The following is a 19,061-nucleotide window of genomic DNA, read 5'->3' as shown; positions in this document are numbered from 1 at the left end:
TGAGCCTGTGCTCTGCAACCTGAGAACCACAAGTGCTGAGCCCAGGTGCTGCAACTACTGAGCCCTGGAGCCTGCGCTCTGCAACAAAGCCACTGCAGTGAGAAGCCAGTGTTCCGCAACTAGAGAGTAGCTCCCATCCGCTACAACTAGAGAAAAGCCTGTGCAGCAACAAAAACCCAGGACAGCCAAAAACAGGTTTAAAACATTGTAAAAGTCAAAATTATCAGCACTGGCAGAAATTCTGAATCTCATTCCAAGGGAGGCATGGTTGTTGTTATTAACCTTAGGACTCATTATCACCTCCTGGATAAGTTTATGTTAACAATGTATCAATAAATCTTACAGCATCTGTCACTGAAATGGAGACGAAAAGCAGAATGCATACTCAATCTCTACTTATAAGCTAAATAATGCACATATATCGTCTACCTGGCAATTATGTCCTACTTACTATAACTATACTGTACACTATTACACAACTATAACTGAAATTATAGTCAAATAAAACATTAAATCAAACATTCCCTAGATCCAAGGATTGTGACCTCTTCCAAAAGCAGTGTATATGTATTTAAAAGCATTTTTTTCTGGGAGTTGTAAGAATTTCAAACTTTTAAGAAAAATGGACTTTGAAAATTGTTTGGAAAAGCAAAAAAACTCAGCATACTAAGCACACTTTGGTAGAAAAGTCAAATAAAGTCAGGATGATGTACATGAAATACTAAGTCAAAATTTAACACTTAAGACTTAAACTCCCTGAATTTCAGAATCAACACCTACACAGGAAGACATCTGGCTAGTATTAATACGCAAGGTAAAAAAAGAAAAATGCCTGAAGACATATGCAAATCACTTGCAAGGCTTTTTCAAGCTACTTACACTTCCAAACCCTCTTACTCCCTCATTAATGATTCTAACATATCCTCGTTGTAGAAGTAGTCGAAAGTGAAAGTGAAATGGTAGTCACTCAGTCCTGTCTGACTCTTTGAGACCCCATGGGCTGTAGCCAGGCTCCTCTGTCCATGGAATTCTCTAGGCAAGAATACTGGAGTGGGTTGCCATTTCCTTCTGCAGGAGTTCTTCCTGACCCAGGGATCAAACCTGGGTTTCCTGCATTGCAGACAGATTCTTTACGATCTGAGCTACCAAGGAAGTTCAGAGGTCGCTGACTTCCCAGCAATCATTTACGCTCATCTTCCATAGCACTGAGTTGTTGAGAAGCAGTGGTCCAGCAGGGGACAATTTTTCCACCTTCTTTTACATTTAGGCGGGGCCTTCTGGCTGCTTTTTACCAGTGGACCAGGAACAGAGGTTATGTATGTCACTTCAGGGCTTAGGTAGATACAAAGCTGATAGGCCTTCTCCATATTCTCTCTTCTCCCAAATAGAACTTGGATGGGAACACCCATGGCAACTTTAGAAGTTGTATGCTAAAGACAGAGGAATGTCTGTCGGCCTAGATCCCTGAGCAACGATAAGGCACCAAACCCTCTCACCTCCTACCTAATCTCCAGCCATCCCACATCCAGTTACCAGTCAAAAATTCTCATCCTGTAGGTGAGAAATAAATACATAGCATATTAATCCACTTGTACTTAGAGATCTATATGTTACAAGGACTGGATTATCCTTAGTAAGTACATGCTTCTATGTGGGCCTACCCTGCTGCCTAAGATTGAGAGCTATCACCATGGTGAGCCACCACTAAGCCACAAAGAGAGTGCACTACACAGATGCACCGGAGCAGAAGCGGCTGAAAACGCTATGACTGTAGTACTATATAATACTTTCCAAACCTCTGAAATTGTGATATCAATTATCAGGGCTTAATTTACATTCACTTATGGAGAAGCATATGGCAACCTGCTCCAGTATTCTTGCCTGGGAAATCCCATGGACAGAGGATCCTGGCAGGCTACACTCCATGGGGTTGCAAAACAGTCAGACACAACTTAGCGACAACACAATGCAAATATTAATTTGATATTATACTATCTCGTCAAATTATTTGGCAGGTATAAGGTAAATAAAGCTTCCTAAATTTCCACAAACTACACCAAAAACCACAGCTACCAGGAGTTCCAGAAATAAAGTGAAGTGAAGTGAAGTCACTCAGTCGTATCCAACTCTTTGCGACCCCATGGACTGTAGCCTACCAAGCTCCTCCCTCCATGGGATTCTCCAGGCAAGAATACTGGAGTGGGTTGCCATTTCCTTCTCCAAAATAAAGCAACCATAAATTATAAACATCAAAACAAAGTTGACTGTATACACCATAATTTATGATGTACACTTTCTTCTCTGTTTATATCAGCCAACAAGCTTCCTTTATGTTTCAAAATACAGCTCAGTGTTACCTTCTCTTGGCAAACTTTTCCCCACCCTCAATCCTAGATAGTTAATCACTGCAACCTCTTGCTTTTTTCATACCATATCGTAATTCAATGGTTTACACATCGATTCTCTCTTCTAGACTCACTAAGCAAAAGTTTGAGTCTCATTCATCTCAGAGGCTGGGACCAAGTCAGTAAAATGTACACTCCAAATGAGTAATGATGAATGAATAATTTTCTCAGCTCATCTCACTGTACAGAAACAAGAAACTAGACTAGTCTGTTCTGAATACATTAGTAAGTATGAAAGACCCAAAAGCAAGTCAATGAGGTAGAAAGGAGGATACAGTATATGTGGTTAATATAAGTATTGGATGAGTCAATTTAAATAACCTCTTTTATCAGTAAAAATTTCTGTGCTTCCGAGGTGGCAGTAGTGGAATATAAGTACTGCATGAGTCAATTTAACCTAATAAATTCTTTTCTGTCAATAATTTCTTTTACCCTGAACTATCTGAAATTTTCAATACTGTTGTTTAACTTAAAAATATAATAGAAGTAAGCAGTTATCTTTAAAAAACACACATTTATAAATTACATTGATCAACCAAACTTACATGTATAGTCTACAAGGCTTGACTCTCATTTCTTGCCACTGGTCTATAATGACAGCAAAGAATTCAACAGAGTTGAATTTACTTCAATAACTACATCAGGGGTTCTTTAATTTTAAGAGAAAAATAATACTGCAGAGAATAATATAAAATGAGACATGCTTTGAAATAAAATCACTTCTAACAAGGCCAGAAGGTTCTCAGAGGACATCTGAGAGCATCATTCTTTATCTCACAGTCCCTCAGTTACCATAAATGTACCTCAGCCTAGCAGAGGACACTATCTTAAGTAATCCCAGAATCTTTAGTATGAATATACGACCAACAGCTTCACTGCTAGATCTGGGAACATGTTTTAAACCAGCTTTGCAAACCTAGAATGCCTTTCACAGACCCTTCAAAGTAACAGGAAAACTTCAAGTACAATCTTCTTTGAGGGTGTTTGTGAATGAGAGAGAATGCCACTTTGGGACCCAGCTCAGAAACTCTTTGTTCCAGCTACAGAGGTAGCTTAAAGGGAAATATGAAAATTAATTAACATTCCAGTGATCCCATGCAACCACATGCATTTAAAAGCACAATAGGCCCCACAATCTCTAACCATTCAGCCGTGTAGAGGCTTCTGAGTGGAATGGTCCAGAGCTGACCTCGAATGTGTGCAAAGGCCATCTACACTACTCTAGTATACCTCTTGCATTACCTCACAAATTACCACAACTGAACAGTATTTAAGATCAAGAAGAGGGAGGAGAAATTAAGTTGAGAGAAAGTTTTCAGGAAAACACCTTCACAGGCCTATTAAGTCAGAAGCCTGACTGTGGCAGCACTAACAGACTAAAGTGTGCTTACTTTGTGCCAGGTATTTCAGGCACCATACACATATTAAATATTCTCATCTTTACAACGATTTCACGAGTTGGCACTATGATGATCTCCACTTTTATACAGGAGAAAGTAAAGCACAGAGTAATTAAGTAACCTGCCCCGGGTCACACACCTGTAAGTGGCGGAATCTGACACGTTGTCTAGACTGTGCACTCTGGGTCTACATGGCGGTTGCCTCTCATCTTGCTTATTTGGCACAGATAAACCCAGAGTATAGTGGGTTAGTGTCCTCCAAAAATTCACTTCACTGCAAACATAGGAGAAAAGGTCTTTAGCAGAAATAATTAGTTAAAATTAGGTCATAACAGATTTAGGGAAGGCCATACAGCCAGTGAATTATATCCTTGAAAGAGGAGAGGACACACAGACACCCATACAGAGAAAGAGGCCATGTGTAGATGGAGGAAGAGACTAGAGTGACATAGCTACAAAGCAAAGAATGCCAATGACTGGCAGAAGCCAGCAGATGCTAGCAAAGGGCAAGGAAGGATGCTTTTCCTAGAGACTTCAGAGGGAGCATGATCCTGCTAACACCCTGATTTCAGACTTTTGGCCTCCAGAACTATAAGCAAATTCATTTTTGTTGTTCAACCCACTAAGTTGGTGGTCATTGCTTACAGCAACCTTAGGGAACCAATACATGAGGTAATGAGATGCTGCCTTTGTCTAACCCCTTCCATCTACAACTAGCTAAACATTCATAACTCAAAAAAGTATCCTCTGTCCAATACATTACGGAGGAGAGATCCACACATCTAGACATCTGAATATGAGTGGACTGGCCACATAGAGAGGCCAGAACTAAGAGTGCAGCAAAGGCAGTGTCCCATTCCAGACCCTAGCCATGACAGCCGAGTTCACACCCCAAAAACCTCGGTAGCAGGAGCAGAGGCAGCACACGAAACTGCAGCCTCTCGGCCACAGCAGCACCTAAGTGACGGGACCAAGCAGCAGAGGTGGCAGGACCTGGGACCCCAACCCTCCAACCACTGCACTGCCTGCAAATCTGCCTCCCCCAAAGCGGTAATGCCCATGAACCTGACAACTTCAGCTCCCCCATACAATCCCCTTTCCACACCACGGCAGCCCATGACCCAGGCAACCCTGGACACAGCAGAGCAGCCTACCAACATGGTGACCTTAGTAGCACCATCAGCTAATTAGCAACAAAGCACCTGAGACCCTGGAGGTACCAGCGGTGAGGACAAGAGAACCCGTAACACCTCTGGCAGAAGTGGTAGAGGGTCGATAACGCCAATTCTCAGAGATATCTCAGAGGAAAAATAGAGGCAACTCAGATAAGGAAAAAAAAAAAAAAAAAAACTATTGCTATAGCTCCATCTACTGAAAAACAAAATAAAGTGAAAGTGAATGTGAAAGTGATTCAGTCGCGTCCGACTCTTTGTGACCCCATGGACTAGACAGTCCACGGAATTCTCCAGGCCAGAATACTGGAGTGGGTAGCCTACCCCTTCTCCAGGGGCTCTTCCCAATCCAGAGAACGAACCCAGGTCTCCCACATTGCAGGCAGATTCTTTACCAGTCAACCCACCAGAAAAAAACAAAAGAAGGACCTCTAATTACCAATCTGTTGAACTACTAGAATCAAAGTAAAAAAAGCTTTACTTAAATAAGAAAAGTATTCACCATTGCAAATGTGCCATCAGAACAGCAGCTCACCAAACAACATGAAAAATCACAGTAACGGTATCACAAAAAGAAAATTCTCCAGAAACCAAACTCGATGTCACAGAAGATTGTGATTTGACAGAGAATTCAAAATAGCTGTTATGAAGAAACTCAATGAGCTAAAAAAAATCTCACAACTACAGTTCAATTACCTCAGGAATAAAATTCATGAACAGAAGGAATATTTAATGAAGAGACTGAAACTCTGAAAAAGAAGAACCAAACAATATCTAGAGCTGAAGAACTCAACAAGTGAGATGAAGGTTGCATTAGAAGCACTGGAAATAGAACAGACCATTTAAAAGAGAAAATTAGTGTGCTAAAAGATAGAAATCTAAAAATAATTCATGTGACAGATGGGAGAGAACTAAGATATTTTTTAAAAATGAAGATGCTCCATAAGAACTATGTAACTCCCCTTAGAAAAGGCAACATAGGGATATTAAGTATCCCAGAAAGAGAAGACAGAGAGAAGAAAGCAGAAAGCTTCTTTAAAGAAACGATAGCCAAGAGTTCCCAAACCTGGCAAAGGAATCAGGTATACAAGTCCATGAAGCTAATAGAACACCTAATTATCTTGGTGCAAAAAGACATTCTGCAAGACACATTATATTAAAATAACCAAAGTCAATAACAAAGAAAGAATTTTTAAAAGAACCAGGGGTAAAAAAGACAATAGCCTACAAAGGTACCCCCATCAGGCTATCAGTAGATTTCTCGGCAGAAACTCTACCAACCAGAGACAGTACAATAACATACTCAAAATACTGAAAGACAAAAATTATCAGTCAAAAATATCCAGCAAAGTTATCATCAGATAGAAAAGCAAACAAATGCTTTCCCAGACAAACAAAAGCTGAGTAAGTTGTTACCACTAGACTTACATTACAAGAAATGTTGAAAGGAGCTCTTTTATTAGAAACAAAAAGGCAAAAGTATATAAGACTTTAAGTAAGGTGTAAACAGAATCAGAAAATTGCAACTATATATTAGGACAAGATGTTAAACAATTACAGCATAAAAGTTAAAAGCATTAAAATAACTACAGCTACTTTCATTTGGTAACAAATGCACAACAGAAAAGAAATAATCTGCAATAAAACTCACAAAGGAAAATGACAAAACCTGTAGACACAAATGAAGATAAGAGATGCGATCAGCAGAAAAAGGACTATGTTATTAACAAAATGTCTTATACAAATATCATGATAAACACAATACAAAAACCTAGACCAGAGACATGAAACAAACAAAAAAGACACTGAGAAAAACATCACAAGAAAACCACCATAGTAAAACTTCAGACAGAAACACAAGGAAAAAGAAACAATAAAAATACAGGAAAACCAGAAACCCAAGATAGACAATACCACGTCCTGCCTAACAATCATCACTCTTAACGTAAATGAATTGAATCCAGCAATCTAAAGACACAGAGTGGCTGGATGTATTAAAAACTAAGACCCAAGTATATGTGCGCCTACAGGAGACTCATTTCAGCCCTGAAGACAAACAGAGGCTCAAAGTGAAGGAATGGAAGACGATGCTCCAAGCAAATGGCAGTCAAAAGAAAGTGGGTGGAGCTTCACGCATAACAGACAAAATATACTTCAAGACAAAAAAAGACAAAAAGTGACAAGGATGGACTTTATATCACAATAAAGGGGTAAAATGCAGCAAGAAACCATACTCTTTATTATTAACATATATGCACCTAACATAAAAGCACTAAAATATAAAAAGCAAATTTTAACGGATCTAAAGAGAGAAAATGATAGCAGCACAGTAATAAGAGGGGACTTAAACACCATATTCAGATCAGTGGATGGAATATCCAGACAAAAAGTCAATAAGGTAACATAGCTCTTTGATGAAACATTAGATCACATAGACTTAATAGATATATATGGAACATTTCATCCAAATGCAGCTGCTGCTGCTGCTATGTCAATTCAGTCGTGTCCGACTCTGTGTGACCCCATAGACAGCAGCCCACTAGGCTCCTCTGTCCCTGGGATCCTCCAGTTAAGAATACTGGAGTGGGTTACCATTTCCTTCTCCAATGCATCAAAGTGAAAAGTGAAAGTGAAGTCGCTCAGTCATGCCTGACTCTTAGCGACTCCATAGACTATAGCCAACCAAGCTCCTCCATCCATGGGATTCTCCAGGCAAGAGTACTGGAGTGGGTTGCCATTACCTTCTCCACCAAATGCAGCAGAACTCACATTCTTTTCAAGTGCATATAGACATCTGAGAATAGACCATATTTGGGGATACAAAATAAGCCTCAATAGCTTTTAAAAAGACTAAAAACATAACAAAAAATGATATGCAACTAGAAATCCACTACAAGAAGAAAGCTGGAAATACCACAAACGTGTAGAGACTAAACTAAATGTTACTGAACAACTATTGAGTCAATGGAGAAATCAAAGAAGTAAAACATATAGGATGACAGATGGAAATGGAAAAAGGACATAACAAAATCTATAGGATGCAACAAAACAGGAAAGTTACAGCAATACAGGCCTAACTCAGGAAACAAAAACCCTCAAACAATTTATTTCATTTCAGTTCAATCGCTCAGTCGTGTCCGATTCTTTGACATAAGGGTGGTGTCATATGCATATCTGAGGTTATTGATATTTCTCCCAGCAATCTTGATTCCACCTTGTGCTTCATCCAGCCCAGAGTTTCTCATGATATACTCTGCATATAAGTTAAATAAGCAGGGAGACAATATACAGCCTTGAGGCACTCCTTTCCAGATTTGGAACCAGTCTGTTGTTCCATGTCCAGTTCTAACTGTTGCTTCCTGACCTGCATACAGGTTTCTCAAGAGGCATTTCAGATGGTCTGGTATTCCCATCTCTTTAAGAATTTTCCACTGTTTGTGGTAACCCACACAGTCAAAGGCTTTGGCACAGTCAATAAAGCAGAAATGGATGTTTTTCTGGAACTCTCTTGCTGTTTTGAAAATCCAACATATGTTGGCAATTTGATCTCTGGTTCTTCTGCCTTTTCTAAAACCAGCTTGAACATCTGGGAGTTCACAGTTCATGTACTGTTGAAGACTGGCTTGGAGAATTTTGAGCAGTACTTTACTAGCATGTGAGATGAGTGCAACTGTGCAGTAGTTTGGGCATTATTTAGCAGTGACTTTCTTTGGGATTGGAATGAAAACTGACCTTTTCCAGTCCTGTGGCCACTGCTGAGTTTTCCAAATTTGCTGACATATTGAGTGCAGCACTTTCACAGCATCATCTTTTAGGATTTGAAATAGCTCAATTTGAATTCCATCACCTCCACTAGCTTTGTTTGTAGTGATGCTTCCTAAGGCCCACTTGACTTAACATTCCAGGATGTCTCACTCTAGGTGAGTGATCACACCATTGTGATTATGTGGGTCATCAAGACCTTTTTGTATAGTTTTTCTGTGTATTCTTGCCACCTCTTCTTAATATCTTCTGCTTTCGTTAGGTCCATACCATTTCTGTCCTTTAATATGACCATCTTTGCATGAAAGGTTCCCTTGGTATCTCTAATTTTCTTGAAGAGATCTCTAGTCTTTCCCATTCTATTGTTTTCCTCTATTTCTTTGCACTGATCTTTGAGGAAGGCTTTCTTATCTCTCCTTGCTATTCTTTGGATCTCTGCATTCAAATGGTATATCTTTCCTTTTCTCCTTTGCCTTTTGATTCTCTTCTTTTCACAGCTATTTGTAAGGCCTCCTCAGACACCCAGTTTGCTTTTTTTACATTTCTTCTTCTTGGGGATGGTCTTAATCCCTGGCTCCTGTAAAATGTCATGAACCTCTGTCCATAGTTCATCAGGCACTCTGTCAGATCTAATCCCTTGAATCTATTTCTCACTTACACTGTATAATCATAAGGGATTTGATTTAGGTCATACCTGAATGGTCTAGTGCCTTCCCTACTTTCTTCAATTTCAGTCTGAATTTGGCAATAAGGAGTTCATGATCTGAGCCACAGTCAGCTCCTGGTCTTGTTTTGCTGACTGTATAGAGCTTCTCCATCTTTGGCTGCAAAGAATACAATCAATCTGATTTTGGTGTTGACCATCTGGTGATGTCCATGTGTAGAGTCTTCTCTTGTGTTGTTGGAAGAGGGTATTTGCTATGACCAGTGCGTTCTCTTGGCAAAACTCTGTTAGCCTTTGCCCTGCTTCATTCTGTACTCCAAGGCCAAATTTGCCTGTTACTCCAAGTGTTTCTGACTTCCTACTTTTGTATTCCAAACAATCTAACTCAGCATCTAAAGGAACTATAAAAAGAACAAAGTCCAAAGTCAATAAAAGGAAGGAAATAATAAAAATCGGAGGAAAATAAATAAAATGGAGACTAAAAAGATAACAGGAAAGATCAATGAAACAAAATGCTGATTTTCTGAAAAGATAAACAAAATTTAAAAGTCTTTAGCTAGATTCCCTATGGGGGGGGGGGAGTTCAAACAAATAAAATGTGAAACATGAAATACAAAAGACTGTAACAGATTATGATGAATAGCCATAAACCAAAAAACCAGACAACCTAAAAGAAATGGATTAATACTTAGAAGCATACAACCTTCCAAGATTGAATCAGGAAGATGCAGAAATTCTGAATAGGCCAATCAGTAGTAAAAAGTTTGAAAGAGTAGTCAAAAATTCCCCCCAAAAAGCAAAACTCCAGGACCAGATGGCTTCATTGCCAACTTCTACCAAACATTCAAAGATTCACTACCTATTCTTCTCAAAAACTTTCCAAAAAACTCAAGAAAAGTGAATGCTTTCTAACACAGTTTTCAAGGCCAATGTTACCGTGATACAAAATCAAACAAGGACAACCAAAAAAAGAGAAAATTATTAGCCAGTATCACTGATTAAACACAGATGCAAAAATCCTCAACAATGTATTAGTAAACCAAATTCTATAATATTTAAAAAGGATCATATACCATGTTCAAGTGGAATTTACACCAGGAATGCAAAGATGATTCCAGATCTGCAAATCATTCAGTGATATATCACATTAACAAAAGGTAAAAAGCATACAATTATCTCAGTAAATGCAGAAAAAGCATCTGTCAAGATTCAATATTCAATAAAATGGGTATAGATGAAATATTCAACATAATAAGGGCCACATATTACAAAACCACAGCTAAATAATACTCAGAAATGAAAAACCAAAAGCTATCCTTGGATGCTCAATCTCACCACTCTTATTCAACACAGCATTGGAAGTACTTCCCTCTTAGGCAAGAGAAAGAAATAAAAGGCATCCTAACTGGAAAGGAGAAAAATTGTCACTGTTTTGTGATGGCATTTTATACACAGAAAACCCTACAGACACCAAAGAAATTTAGAAACAATAAATGAACACCATTAAGTTTCAGGGCACAGAGTCAATACACAAAACTCTGTTGTATTCCTGTGCACTAACAACAAGCTTGTAGGAAAAAAAAAAAAAAACAATTAAGAAAACAATTCCATTTACAATCGCTACAATACCTAGGAAAAAATTTAACTAAGGAGGTGAAAGACCTGTATGTTGAAAACTGTAAGACACTGTTGAAAAAATTGAAAGAGACACAAATAAATGGAGAGCTATTCCATGTTCATTGTAAGAGTTAACATTGTTAAAATGTTCATATTACCTAAAGTGATTCACAGATTCAATGCAATTGCTATCAAAATTCCAAGGATATTTTTACAAAAGCTAAAATTCTAAAAATGCATGCAAACACAGAAGATTCCAAACAGCCAAAGCAATCCTGAGAAAAAAGCCAAAGCTGGAGTCATCAAAATCCTGATTTCAAATTATACTACAAAACTACAATAATAATTTTAAAAACCACGGTATTGGGGAAAAAACAGATACACAGATCTAGGAAACCAAATTTGAAGCCCAGAAATAAATTTACACATAGATGGACAACTAATTTACAACAAAAGAGACATAAAAAATACAATTGAGAAAGGAAATTCTCTTCTATAGAGTATTGGGAAATCTGGACATGCCAAAGAATTTAACTAGACCACTATCTTATACCAAAAAAATTAACACAAAATGGACTGAGAAATTGAATGTAGGAGTTGAGACCATAAAAACTCCAGAAGAAAACCTAAGCATCAGGATGGCCTTTGACATCAGTTTTAGCAATATCTTCCTGGATATGCCTGCTCAGGCAAGGAAAACAAAAGAAAAAACAAACAAGTGGGACTACATTAAACTGAAAAGTTTCTGCCCATCAAAGAAAACCATCAATAAAGCAAGACACAATCTACGAAATGAAAGAGGATATTTGTAAATCACGTATCTGATAAGGGGTTAATATCCAAAGTATATAAAAAATTCATACAACTCAGTAACAATAACAAAAATAACCTAATTAAAAATGGTCAGAGGATCACAGACAGCCAATAGGTACATGAAAAGATGTTCATCATTAATTATTATGGAAATACAAATCAAAACCACAATGAAATATGACATTATGACTGTTAGCAAGGCTATTATCAAAAGACAAGAAATAGTAAGTAGTAGAGAGGATCTGGAGAAGGGCATCCTTATACACTATTGACAGAAATGTAGGTGCAACCACTATAGAAAACAGAAAACAGATTTCTCGAAGTATTAAGAAAAGAACTATCATATAATCCAGACATGCCACTTGCAGGTATTTGTATGAAGAATAAAAAAACACTAATACAGAAAGAAATATGCACCCCTATATTCATTGCAGTATTATTTTCAATAGCTGAGATATAGAAACACCCTAAATGTGCCATTGGGCAGATAAGTGTATTAAAGTAGATGAGATATAAACACACATACACACAATGGAATACGACTCAACCAAAAAAAGATGAAATCTTGCCATCTGTGATAACATGAATGGGCCTTGAGTGTGTCATAAGTAAAATAAGAGAAATACCATATGAATGCACCCATATGTGGAATTAAAGAATCAGTTCAGTCGTTCAGTCATGTCTGACTCTTTGTGATCCCACTGACTGCAGCACACCAGGCCTCCCTGTCCATCACCAACAACTAGAGTTGCACAAACTCATGTCCATTGAGTCGGTGATGCCATCCAACCATCTCATCCTCTGTCGTCCCCTTCTCCTCCTGCCCTCAATCTTTCCCAGCATCAGGGTCTTTTCTAATGAGTCAGTTCTTTGCATCAGGTGGCCAAAGTATTGGAGTTTCAGCTTCAACATCAGTCCTTCCAATGAATATTCAGGACTGATATCTTTTAGTACTGACTGGTTTAATCTCCTGTAGTCCAAGGGACTCTCAAGGGTCTTCTGCAACACCACAGTTCATCAGCACTCAGCCTTCTTTATGGTCCAACTCTCACATTCATATATGACTACTGCAAAAATCATACCTTTGAGTATACAGACCTTTGTTGGCAAAGTAATGTCTCTGCTTATTAATATGCCATCTAAGTTTGTCATAACTTTTATTCCAAGGAGCAAGTCTTTTAATTTCACGGCTGCAGTCACTATCTGCAGTGATTTTGGAGTGCAAGAAAATAAAGTCTGTCACTGTTTCATTGTTTCCCCATCATATTCGGCCATGAAGTGATGGGACTGGAAGCCACGATCTTCATTTTTTGAATGTTGAGTTTTAAGCCAGCTTTTTCATTCTCCTCTTTCACCTTCATCAAGAGGCTCTTTAGTTCTTCTTCGCTTTCTGCCGTAAGTGTGGTATCATCTGCGTATCTGAGGTTGTTGATATTTCTCCCTATAATCTTGATTCTAGCTTATGCTTCATCCAGCCTGGCATTTCTCATGATATAAGTTAAATAAGCAGGGTGACAATATAGAGCCTTGATATACTCCTTCCCAAATTTTGAACCAGTCCGTTGTTCCATGTCCAGTTCTAACTTGTTGCTTCTTGACCTGCATACAGATTTCTCAGGAGGCAGGTAAGATGGTATTCCCATTTCTTTAAGAACCAGAATATTTTATTATTACTAAAAACAGTAATTAAGAAAAACAAATTCATAGATATGGAAAGCAAATTGGTGCTTACTAGAGGGAGAAAGAAAGAAGGGCAGAGGAAGGATAAAGGGGGTTAACAGAACAGTGACAGAAACTAGACTTTTGCTGATGAGCCCACTGTAGAGTATACAGATGTCAAATTATACTGTTGGATACATAAAACATACAATGTTACAAATCAATATTACCTCAATAAAAATAAGTTCATGAGGAAAACCTAAGAACTATAAAAGAAGAGTTAATCAAGAATATGGGTTTTTCATAATTCATTTAAATAGAAGATATCTGACATGAACGCATTAATGAGACACCAGTGGATCTGATGAAAAGTTCTGTCTTCATCTACAGATATCCATCAGCCTACCCTTTACTATGACTAAACTTTTGAAATAAATTACTACCTATAATAAGAGAATTGAAACCGAAGACAAAATCGGGGGATCATTAACATATAGATGGTATGGAGAGCCTTGAGAAAGAGTGATATCAACAGATATTAGTACAAAAAAAGAAAAGAAGGTGATATGAAGAAAACCTTGAGGAGCTCTACCATTTAGAGGTTTAGGATGAGAAACAAGAAAGACAGATCAAGGAGCTAAAAGCAGTAAGATAACAAAGAAAACATGATATAACACAAAACATGGTAATCGTGTTTTAGGGACACTGAAATAATGCTTGTTGAATAAATTAAAACTAACTGAAAAATCCAATTCAAATGTAGTATATAAAATATCAGACACACGCACTAGTATGTCAAATTTACTCTTATAAAATTCTGAAATTCTAATACAGTATCAAAACTTCTGACTCAGTCTAGAAAGAGCAATTCTCATGAAAAATATCTTGTCTCTTATTCAAGGTGCTGCAGGTGAAACTTTCCATATTTATTTAGCATGGACCCTCCCTGAAGGCCTTTTTAACTTGTAAAGATCCCAGACATGTGCATTCCCATTAATCCTACTACTATGTAGAAAAAGTAATGGCACTCAGCAAACACTTAAGACCACCTGTGACACTTCAGCATTGGCAAAACAAAGATCTCCCCAGCTATTATGTAAGGCACTGAATGAATTCACAGGCTAATGAGGGGACACACACAAGTAAGTCATAAGAAATAACATTTCTGTACAGTATGACACACAGATGATAGTAACGTGCTAAAGCTTGTAGAGAGCAATAGACGTGGCCTCTCATTCTACCTAGAGGTTCTGGTAAGGGTATCAGTGAAACAAGATGGCACCGCCTGAAGCATGTCTTAGTAAAGAGTTAGGTAAAGAGAGAATGGAGAAGAGGGGAGTTTGAGATAGAGGCTGAGCATAAGGATAGGCAATTACTTCATGGCTTACGCATTGAATCCGAAGTGCTCCTACCACATCACTTTATTTCCTGCATAGGTGAATTCATGCTTAATGAATAATTTTGTTTTCTGTTAAAATAGCTTAGTTTCTTTTCACCAGTCATAGGCAATGCCATTCTGGGTCAGAAACAACAAAAGTCACCTTCCTCTCAGTTAAATGAAGAATATCACCAATGACACGTTTTCAGGGTTTATAGTGTGGTCAATGTCTCTTCACCACACAAGTGCATCACAATATACTGAGAGGTTTTTGCAAATTGCACATGCCCAGTTTACCACCTTCCAAACTCTAAAGCATTATGTGCAGAATAGGGCACAGGCATGTGCATTCTAAAAACCTCCCTGCATGTCAGACTCTATTACACTTCTCAGAGTTACTGATCCGAAGCTGAAGGCTGTGGCATAAACATTATACCAGTTGGAACTCAAAGGTGACAGCTGCTAAAATGTTCTACCTACCTGGATATAGAGAGGAATAATCCTGGCAGAGATTATAATCCAAAAGTTACTCTATAAACCAGAAATTAACCAAATTACAATACAGAAGACCTTGTTCGTATTAAAGAGACAAAATGTGAACTATCCCCTAAAAAGTAAAAATAAAAGATACATGATTGTCGTCAAGAGTTTAATTCGGCATTAAGAAATCAGGCCAGAGAGATGTAAGAGGAAAGGATATGTCTTTCTTGGATGAACAGTCAGGAAGACTAATAGTGAGTCATGAAACATTTTTGCCTTTGGCTATTGCCCCTCAAGTATGAATATTTTATGTGATTTTTTTTTTTACCCATATAAAACTCAAATGTCTAGTCTGAAATGCACTGGTATTTGAACTAGGTTTTTGACATAACAAAAATAACAAATATAAAGGGGAAAAAAAGGTTTTGATTTTATTTGGTCTTTGGAGACATTTTCAAAGGTTTTACATTTGAGTTCCCAACTCAACCAGACAACCCAAACTGATTGATTTATCAAAATACCTACAGAAAGAAAATAATCTGAAGAGTTACTCAGCTTCAGCAGCCAGGAAAAAGTAGAGTCACTGGAGATAATGTGAATTACATCCAAACACTATTCAGAAGAGAAAAATCTTGGCTGAATAGAAACTAAGAGTTTCCTTCACAAGAACCAACCTTAGCTATGAAATACTTTTTTTTTAAATCACCAAAATTACTTTGTTAATTTTATTATCCACTCAGTCTTCCTGTGTAGCTTAATACCTTCCCAAAGGGAAATAAATCTCTATTAAAAACAGAATGAACAGTTTAAAAAAAATGAATTCCATTTAAACTGCTTCCTTAGTAAATGTTAAAATTACAAATTTTACATTAAGACAGAAAAGTAAATGCAAAGAAAATCAGAGAGAGAGATATACAGCCCTGCCCTCCACATGACTAGCTGTGATATATTTAACCATTAGGTATGCTGGTGCAGCCAGAGGTAGGTAGGCATTCCATGCAGAGAACCCTTAGCATCACAGCTGTGAGGAATACACAGGAATGCAGAACATGGCAACATGATCACACCAACTATCTTTTGGGTACAAATGGAATGGGGGTTAATCAAAGGAGGAAAACTGAAGGAAGGCTATGTGAACGGATGATCTGACTAGTCAAAAGCAGTCTGACTTGAATAAAATACAAGTTGACAGAAAATGTAGATTAATTTTCACTGATTAACCTGCATAAACAATATTTATAGCTGTTTTTAGACTATAAACTGCTCTTAAGAGGTCTATACTTTAAACTGTCAACTGTTCTGCATTAGAAATTAGTTACCTTCACTGCGTAAGTGATACTAAATGGTAGTAAAATCTACATATTCTAAGTATGATGAAAACCAGAAAATTTCAAGCAGTCCAATGAAAAATGAGACATAATTTGCTACTGAATTAATAAAAGTGAGAAAATTCATTTAAATTAATTCATGCCAATAGTTAAGAAATTAACAACACTAACAATCATGACCATCTTAAAGGGAAAATGTACCATCTTTGGAAGATTTTATAAACGAATTCACCGAAGTTTCACGAGTTATATGAGATAGTTTAAAATAATTTACAAAACAATTTTCATGGTGCCTGCTGAAAATAGAGATTAAGGATTCCAAGGCCTTTACAGCTCAAAGTCATTCAAAAGAGAAAACTCAAAATTTATGGTAGACTATTTCATATATTTTTATTTTCTTGTAGTGTTTGGGGTAAACTATTTCATATTTGTTTTATTTTCTTGTAGTGTTTGAAGTGTACACATGAAATTGTGAGGGACGATGAAGAAAAACAAATAGTGAAATGAGAGATATGCCAAACCTGCTTTTCTTGATATTTGCCAAGTTGCAGAATAAAAGCAAAGCAATGCTAAAAAGCAAGTAGATTCAAATACAACCTTTTTCATATTTTAGGGTTCATCATCTTAAAACCTCGTAAAACTTACTTCCCTGCTTGCTACCAGAGAAAATAATGTTCTACAATATTAATGACTATTTTTTCATTTTAGAAGCAAAAGAATGTTTCACCACTGATTAAAGTTTTATAATCATTGATTTCTCTTATTAGTAATTCACAAATCACTTGGTGTAGATGAATTGAAACCAGGAGAGGTAGATACTGTAAAACCACTGTAGAAAAATATTTACCAAATAACTGGAGCTATGAATGAGCAATTTGAGCTAACTTGATGTTCTGTATTCTTGTTTGCTACCATACTAATAATACCCATTGTTTACCACTTTTTCAAATATTAGATTTAAATTAACATTAAGTCTAATTGAGGTGGCAAAGTGCCTGAAAAGTACTTCAAAGTTCCTACCACAGGCACTAATTATTAAAGAACTGTACATGTGTAGGATGTATGGCCAAATGTATGCTGAAATGCTACCATGTACTGGAATGTCAGATTGCTACCTAAGGAGATGATGTATGACACTGTATTTATGTTTTTTCTTTTCCACCATGGCTAACTATAGGCCACTGAATACAACTCCTTGTTATATAGTAGGGCCTTGTTATTTATCTGCTTTATATATAGTAGTTTGTATCTGCTAATCCCAAATTCCTTATTTATCCCGGTCCCCGCCCCTTCCCCTTCTGGTAACAATAAATTTGTTTTCTATGTCTGTGAGTCTGTCTCTGTTTTGCAAATAAGCTCATTTTTGTCATATTTTATATTCCACATATAATTGATATCACATAGTATTTGTCTTTCTGAGGTACTTGACTTAGTATGGTAATCTCTAGGTCCCTCCAAATGACACTGTATTTAAAGACTAAAAAACTACATAAACAAAGTAAGACTGTACAGATCACATATTTGACATCTATTTCTACTTTCTATTTCCTTATTCTTATTTTCTTATTCAGGCTTCCTTGATAGCTCAGTTGGTGAAGAATCTGCCTACAATGCAGGAGACCCCAGTTCAATTCCTAGGTTGGGAAGATCCACTGGAGAAGGGATAAGCTACCCACTCCAGTATTCTCAGGCTTCCCTTGTGGCTCAGCTGGTAAAGAATCCACCTGCAATGTGGAAGACCTGGGTTAGATCCCTAGGTAGGGAAGATCCCCCGGAGAAAGGAAAGGCTACCCACTCCAGTATTCTGGCCTGGAGAATTCCATAGACTGTATAGCCCATGGGGTCACAAAGAGTCAGACACGACTGAGTGACTTTCACTTTCACAGATTCTGTATTTTCATAAGATGTAAATGGCAGGTTATTGGCTATTAAATTTGGTAAACAAAATAAAAGATAAATGTGTATATATCCATTCATTTTACCAAGTATATTAGTTTTCTAGTTTTCTGCATAGCAAATACCACATACTAGGTAGCTTAAGGAGAAGGCAATGGCACCCCACTCCAGTACTCTTGCCTGGAAAATCCCATGGACGGAGGAGCCTGGTGGGCTGCAGTCCACGGGGTCGCTAAGAGTCAGACAGGACTGAGCGACTTCATTTTCCCTTTTCACTTTCATGCACTAGACAAGGAAATGGCAACCCACTCCAGTGTTCTTGCCTGGAGAATTCCAGGGACGGGGGAGCCTGGTGGGCTGCCGTCTATGGGGTTGCACAGAGTCAGACACGACTGAAGTAACTTAGCAGCAGCAGCAGGTAGCTTAAACAACAGAAAGTTATTTTCTCACAATTCTAGAGGCTAGAATCCAAGATGAAATTGTTGAC

The 19,061-nt window shown here is 37.6% G+C and overlaps 1 protein-coding gene across 6 annotated transcripts in view; it reads right to left on the bottom strand.

Annotated features, from left to right (window-relative positions):
* Window positions 1-19,061, bottom strand: part of BMPR1B (bone morphogenetic protein receptor type 1B) — a 421,370-nt gene that overhangs the window by 247,753 nt on the left and 154,556 nt on the right. Inside the window, exon 1 of one of the 6 annotated variants that reach the window (XM_043438644.1) lies at window positions 3,945-3,963. The exons of the other annotated variants lie outside the window; for them this stretch is intronic. The gene's annotated coding sequence lies outside the window, so the exon portion shown is untranslated. Of the gene's footprint in view, window positions 1-3,944; window positions 3,964-19,061 lie in introns of those variants that run through there. 6 annotated transcript variants of the gene reach the window in all.

The sequence above is a fragment of the Cervus canadensis genome, chromosome 19, assembly GCF_019320065.1.
Source record: "Cervus canadensis isolate Bull #8, Minnesota chromosome 19, ASM1932006v1, whole genome shotgun sequence".
NCBI classification, from domain to species: Eukaryota; Metazoa; Chordata; class Mammalia; order Artiodactyla; family Cervidae; genus Cervus; species Cervus canadensis.
This window is presented reverse-complemented; position numbering and strand designations above follow the sequence as displayed.